The following is a 7539-nucleotide window of genomic DNA, read 5'->3' as shown; positions in this document are numbered from 1 at the left end:
AGGTAAGGAACGGGACTGAGGTGTTAGTGGGGGAACTCTTTGGAAAGACACCACAATTGTCTTAGATTGAAAATAGCGAGAGAAAAGGACAGGCCTGGTCCACAAGATCAAGTTCTTCAAGGGAGCAAGATAATATTAGACAGGAATTTTTAAAGTAGATATAGGGAGGCTATTTGCAGGTAAAGGGAAGTCTGGCAAGTAGGAATATTTTTAAACCGAAATAAAAGGAGCGTTCAGTGCCAGCATGTTCCTGTTAGTGTGCAGCTTAATGCTGACTGAATTAGGAAACACTGGTTAAGTCTCGAGGCTCTGGTCAAGAAAGAAAAGGGGGCACATGTCAGATATAACTGGCTGACTCAAGTGAATCCCTTCAGGAGCATCGGGGCTGTAGAAAAACACTTTGGAAGGAAATCAAGAATGCAAAAAGAGGACACGAGATCGCTTTGGCAAAGAAAGTTAAGGAGATTCTACAAGTGTGTTCAGGGAAAAAGAAGAGCAAGGGACAAAACCGGTATCCTTAATGATCAATGAAGCCAACGATGTGTGAAACTACAAGATCCAAAACAAATATTTTACTTTGTAACTTACTGTGGATAAGGCCTGGGGCACTCAGGGAACTAAACAGTGTTTGTCCTGACTATTATTGGAACACTGTGCAATCTGGTCTCAATGCCATCGGAAGGATGTTGTGGAACATGAAAGGGTTCAGAAGAAATGACCAAGAATGTTGCCAGGCTTGGAGGGTTTCCGCTACAAGGAAAAGCTGAATAGGCTGGGGCTGTTTTCACTTGAACATGGGAAGCTGAGGAGTTACCTGCTGAAGGTGTCTAAAATCATGATGGTCATTGATAGGGCCATTCGACAAGATCTTTTCCCAAGGGTGGGGGATTCCAAACCAACAGGGCATAGATTTAAAGTGCGGGGGAAACTTTTTAAAGGGATCTAAAGGACAACTGGCTCCCGCAGAGTGTATGGAATAGGCTGCCAGAGCAAATAGTGAAGGCTGATAGAAACACATTTAAAAGGCATGTGGATGGGTATATGAATGGGGGGGGTTCAGAGGGATATTGGCAAAATTCTAGCAGATGTGACTAGATACGTCATGCAAGAGTTGGTCCGAAGGGCCTGTTTCCGTACTGTACATCTCTAGGACTCAATGTCTTGAAATGAGTCCACATTATAGGAAAGGAGGTGCTGGAGGTTTTAAAACACAAAGGTAGATAAATCCCCAGGACCTGATGAAATGTATCTCAGGACATTGTGGGAAGCTGGTGAAGAAATTGTAGGGCCCCTCGCAGAGATATTTCTACCATAGAGAGCTATGTGTGATAGGCAGGTAGACTGGAGGGTGTGGCACTGTGGACAGTGAAGAAGGTTTTCTGAGATTACAAGGGGATCCTGACGAAATGCGTGAACAGCTGAAAAACTGTAGAAGGAGTTCAATCTGAATAAATGCGAGGTAATGCAGTTGGTACAACAAACACGGGCAGGGCTTATACAATTAATGGAAGGACCTTTGGTAGTGTTGTAGAACAGAGGGACCTCAGGGTTCAGGTACATAATTCTTTGAAGTTTGCAACATGGAGAGACAGGATGGTTAAAAAAAAAGGGGCTTGCCATACTTGCTTTCATTACTCAGTCTTTTGGATATAGGAGTTGGGAAGTCGCATTGAGATTTTACAGGCCATTGGTGAGTCCTCTTCTGGAATATTGTGTCCCCGAAGCGTCGATTCTCCTGTTCCTTGGATGCTGCCTGACCTGCTGTGCTTTTTCAGCAACACATTTTCAGCTCATTTTTCTCATTGAAACCTGAATGTTGACAGATGACCTCATAGAAGTTTATAAAATAATGAGGGGGATAGATAGAGTTAATGGGAGTTGTCTTTTCCCATGGACAGGGGAGTTTCAAGACTAGGAGCTACATTTCTCAGTGTAAGTGGGGAGACATTTAAAAAAAAACATGAGGGACACATTGTTACACAGACGGTGTGGAATGAACTTCCCAAGGAAGGGGTGAACATGGGGACAATTACAATGTTTAAAAGACATTTGGATTAGAATAGAAATAGGAAAGGTTTGAAGGGCCGACATAAGGTGAATAGCCAAGGGTCGGTGAGTCCAAACCTCGAGGGTATAAACGTGAGGTGAGAGAGCAAGGATTTAAAGAGGGGCTGAGGGGCAACATTTTCCACAGGGGATGGTGCATAGATGGAATGGACTGCCAAAGGAAATGGTAAATACAAGTACAATTACAACATGGAAAAGACACTCGGGCAGGTACATGGAGAGGAGAAGATTTGAAGGGATATGAGCCAAACACAGGCAATTCTGACTCATTCCATTTAGGAAACCTCGGCCGAAGAGTCATGCAGCACAGAAACAGACCCTATGTCTCCAGTTGTTGGAGAAGGAGACTATCGAGAAAAGGCATGTTGTAGAAACTGAAGCAAGTTACAGCGATATGGATGGTCGCCTGGACTGGAGGTTTTCAAATATGTGAAGTGATTGGTGAGAGGGGAGATGACAGATATAGCAACTGTTATAGAAGTTAGAATGATTGAAGACAGCGGTCCACAAGACAAGCTACAAATACAGTATTGGAGAGGGAATAGGAAACAGAAAGATCCCAGGAATCATTACCACCCTCTCGTGGGAGACCTGCTTTCCCCTTTGTTGTCCCGTTGCTCACCAAATCAGCACACGCCTGGATTGAAACTGGAAATTCCCGATGCTGTCTCAGTACAAAACAAACCTTAAAGTAAAGGTGGTGCCTGAGCTTGGGGTGTGTCTGAACTATGCACCCCCTCCAGCACTATGTCTATGTCATGTCTTGCTAGCTGATGTTTGGAGCCCTCTCATTGCTCTCTGCTCTGTGAATGATCTTACGTGGCGGCAGGATTTATTGAAGGCTTCTGACCTTTGTCTCTCTGGCTGACCAACCATCTTCCCAATCAGCAGTTGGCAAGTCTATTGAGTAAGGAACTCCCCGAGTACCTGTAGAAAACACAGAAATAGGCAGAATGGGAAATGAGACTGATGCTGTGAAGGTTATACATGTAGAATGGCACTGAGCCCCACAGAGATCTGGAAAATCCCAGTCTCCAATCCTGGCCTGTGCTGCCTCATCTCTCTGGAGTGAAGAGTTCTGTTGGCTCAGAATTTGGAGTAACTGCAAGAGTGAGAAACGCTGACAGAGACAGGAATTAGACCCACACAATGAGGGATACCACATGGAGAGGTACTGAGTGATATCACCACAGTGCAGGATTAAACAATTGTGCAGGAAGAAAGGGTTTTGATTCATGTTGCACTGGGATGTGGAACCTGTGAGCAGGCGAAGTGATGGCCTAGGGGCGTTATTGTGTGACAATTTATCCAGAAACTCAGCAAATGTTCTCTGGACACACGTTCAAATCCCACCTTTGCAAATGATTAAATGTGAATTAAATGCTTCAAAAAAAGATGGAATGAAAAACCTGTAAGTGAATATTAAATAATTGCTGATGTTAAGAAAAATCCATCGGGTGCATTCCTGTCTTTAGTGAAGTAATCTAAGGTGGGACTGGGATATCACAGGTATTACAGAAACAACAGCTGAGGGAGGGACAAGACAGGCAGCTCAATGTTCCAGGGACAGATGCTGCAGAAGGGGAGCTGAGAGAGGAGGAGAGCTGCTGGTTCTGATTGGGTGAAACATCACAGCAGGACTGAGAGAGGATATTCCTGCAGGATCGCCCAGTGAAGCTGTGTTCGTGGAATTAATCAATAACAATCGGTCTTCCCTTTCCTCTGATTATTCTACAGACCCCGGTAGCCCGCCCTCCTGCCCCTTGACCTTCTCAAGATGGCGGCCCTGAGCGCTCCCTCTTCCCTCAAACAAATGGCGGCCGTTTCCCTCATCAGAGACCGCCACCTCTTTACCCGGATTCCCTCATCAGAGACCGCCACCTCTTTACCCGGACCTGGAGGGTTTTTTTCCGAGTTTTTTTTTAACCTTTATCCGGGACTTGTGAATTCTCTCCGCTCCTTTCTCTGAGCGCCGCTCTCTGAAGCCGATCGCAGCCGCTGCCGGAGAAAGCAGCTCCATGTCTCTCTCTCTCTGTGTGTCCTGACCAATGTGACACTGCGCATGCTCTGCATAGAAACCAAACTGCGCGTGCGTCTAAGGTTATCAGTGAATTTATAGAGAATATTCATAACTGCACAGACTGATGGGTAAAATATTAATCATTAACAATTGCTTTGTCGAGTTATAATCATAGAGATGTCTAACACGCAAATTGTCCGGTCCGAATCAACCGTATCGGCCAGGTATGTAAATTACCACTCGTTGTGGGAGTTTGAAAAGAAGTTTCTTACTCGAGTAGTGTAAATCGATTGGAAATATGTACGTTATCAGATTTACATTTCAACTACAGTATTTTTTTAAAATCTCACATTGACTTATGAGAGACGTTTAATGCTCCACTATGTCGTGAGAATGATCAATCCTGCAAAATAGTTTGCTCTCTGACCAATCTTGAAGCGTTCACTCCCGAGAATGCTTTGGCCCCTCTCCTCATTCACTCTGGTGAGAGGACCGGCCCCTACTCGGTCCTCCTGTTCCGCCCCTTCCTCCCAATTACAGAGTTGATTCAGGCGTGACTTAGCAGGCAAGGGACAAAGGAAGTTCGAGTCGATGTTTTGTGACGCGGTGAAAATATCCCGAATCTTGGACCGAGGCGCCTGGGTTCAATTCACAGCTTGTGTCGGTGTGTGTAATAACAACTTTTAACAGGTTCATTAGGAAAACCAAGGGAAGTCAGGAACAGAGTGAAAACAAGAGAAAATGCATGCAATGTGGTGGGGCTCTCAATGCTCAGATTATTTGACTCTTTACCAAGCGTTTCAGGGTCCCAGTACAGACTGTTGCACTCCTCTTAGCGCACAGCCAGATCCCACGATTGTGGGGCAAAGTGGTGGGATGGAGAGGTGCTTTTCTGGAAGGCGCTCGGTTTTTGTGGTGAAAACAGTTGAGAAGGAATCGGGTTTTGTATGGAGCTACCTGTCCCCCTCCTGTTGCAGCCTCTTATTATTGCCCTGACTACCTCGTACATGGAGAAAGTGAGGACTGCAGATGCTGGAGATCAGAGCTGAAAAATGTGTTGCTGGAAAAGCGCAGCAGGTCAGGCAGCATTCTCTACCTCGTACATGTTTGGTAGAGATCAGTGACACTTCGTAAGCCCACAATACAAGATCCATCACTCTGTTTAAGACAGTAAAAATCTCTTGTAGCACAATAGTCAAGAACAATACGAACAGACCCTTCGATCCTTGATGTTGCGCCAACCTCAGCTCATCCCCCTACACTATCCTGAAATCACCCATGTGCTTATCTAAAGGATTGTTTAAATCTCACTAATGTGGCTGAGTTTTTTATCTATATGCTTGGTCATCATCCACATTAGTAGGGAGTGGATTCCATGCCCTAACCACTCTGAGTAAAGAACCTGCCTCTGACATCTGTCTTAAATCTATCACCCCTCAATTTGTAGATATGCCCCCTCATACACACTAATGGGAAAAGTGTGGTCATCATCCTAGGAAAAAGACTTTCACTGTCTACCCTATCTAAGCCTCTGATCATCTTGTATGTCTCTATCAAATCCTCTCTTAGCCTTCCTCTTGCCAATGAGAACACGTTCAAGTCCCTCAACCTTTCCTCATAAGACCTTCCCACCAGACCACACAACATCCTGGTAAATATCCTCTGCGCCTTTTCCCATGCTTCCACATCCTTCCAGAAATATGGGTACCAGAACTGCACACAATATTCCAAATATGGCCACACCAGTGTCTTGTATAGTTGCAGCATGATATTGCGGCTCCAGAATTCAATCCATCTACGAATGAAACGTAACACATTGTATGCCGCCTTAACAGTACTGTACACCTGGGTGGCAACTTTCAGGCATCTATGTATATGGCCTCCAACATCCTTCTGCACATCTACACTACCAAGAATCTTTCCATTGACCCAGTACTCTGCCTTCCTGTTATTCTTCACAAAGTGCATCACCTTACATTTAGCTGCATTGAACTCCATTTGCCACCATTCTGCAGTTTCTCCAAGTCCCCCTGCAACCTGTAACATTCTTCTGCACTGTCCACTACTCCACCGACTTCCGTGTCGTCTGCAAATTTACTAATCCATCCAACTGGGTCTAAGACTTTTATAAAAATGACAAACAGCAATGATCCCAAAACAGATCCTTGTGGCACACCACTAATAACCGCACTTGGAGGCTGATTATTTTCCATCATCCACCACTCACTGCCTTCTTTCAGAAAGCCAGTTTCTAATCCAAACTGCTAAATCACACTCAATTTCATGTCACTGCATTTTCTCTAACAGCCTACCATGTGGAACCTTACCAATGCTTTACTGATGTCCATGTATACCACGTCAACTGCCCTACCCTCATCTATATGCTTGGTCATCATCTCAAAAAACTCAATGAGGTTTGTGAGACACGACCTGCCCTTGACGAAACCATATTGATGATCTGAAATCATATTGTTGTTTGCCAGATGATTACAAATAGTGTCTCTTCTAATCCTTTCCAAAACCTTTCCTACAACAGAAGTAAGGCTCATTGGTATATAATTACCTTGGTCATTTCTACTGCCCTTCTTGATCAAAGCCATAACATTTGCAATCATCCAGTCCTCTGGTACTGAACTTGTAGGCAATGACAACTCAATATCAAAGCTATCTTTGCTATCTTCTCCATAGCTTCCCAGACAACCTACGGATAAATCCCATCTAGCCCAGGGGACTTATCAATTCTAGAAGGATTGAAAGTAGATAACACCTGTTCGTAACTAACTTCGATCCTTTCTAGTCTAACATCTTCTACCTCATTATTATCAACAATATTCTAATTTTCCTGAGTGAAAATCAATGAGAAATGTTCGTTTAGCACCTCTCCGATTTCCACAGTGTCCACACTCAACTTCCCACGACTGTCTTAGATTGGCCCTATTCCTACCCTATCCTTTATTCCTCACATACCTATAGAAAGCTTTAGGGTTCTCCTTTATTCTATTCGCTAAAGACTGCTCGTGTCCTCTCTTTGCTCTTCTTAACTCTCTTTAAATCCTTCCCAGCTGATCTGTAAGTCTCCATCACCTCATCTGTACCATTTGTCTCATCAACACATAAGCCTCCTCCTTCTTCTTAACAAGAGATGCAATTTCTGTGGTAAACCACAGTTCCCTTACCTTATCACTTCCCCCCTGCCTGACAGGGACATACCTATCAAGGAAACTTGAAAGGGTTCAGAAAAGATTTACAAGAATGTTGCCAGGGTTGGAAGATTTGAGGTATGGGGAGAGGCTGAACAGGCTCGGGCTGTTTTCCCTTGAGCATCGGAGGCTGAGGGGGTGACCTTATAGAGGTTTACAAAATTATGAGGGGCTTGGATAGGATAAATAGACAAAGTCTTTTCCCGGGGTGGGGGAGTCCAGAACTAGATGGCATAGGTTTAGGGTGAGAGG

At 44.5% G+C, this 7539-nt stretch overlaps 1 long non-coding RNA gene across 1 annotated transcript in view; it reads right to left on the bottom strand.

Annotated features, from left to right (window-relative positions):
• The window catches only part of LOC122547330, a 7136-nt gene extending 3568 nt beyond the window's left edge, over positions 1-3568 (bottom strand). Inside the window, exons 1-2 of the long non-coding RNA XR_006310971.1 lie at positions 3477-3568; positions 2887-2994 (exon numbers count right to left, since the gene is read on the bottom strand). This is a non-coding gene — a long non-coding RNA (uncharacterized LOC122547330). The remainder of the gene's footprint in view (positions 1-2886; positions 2995-3476) is intronic.
• Positions 3569-7539: the final 3971 nt, after the last annotated feature.

The sequence above is a fragment of the Chiloscyllium plagiosum genome, unplaced genomic scaffold, assembly GCF_004010195.1.
Source record: "Chiloscyllium plagiosum isolate BGI_BamShark_2017 unplaced genomic scaffold, ASM401019v2 scaf_12855, whole genome shotgun sequence".
NCBI lineage: Eukaryota > Metazoa > Chordata > Chondrichthyes > Orectolobiformes > Hemiscylliidae > Chiloscyllium > Chiloscyllium plagiosum.
The sequence above is the reverse complement of the archived record's forward strand: the minus strand, read 5'-3'. Positions and strand labels throughout refer to the sequence as shown.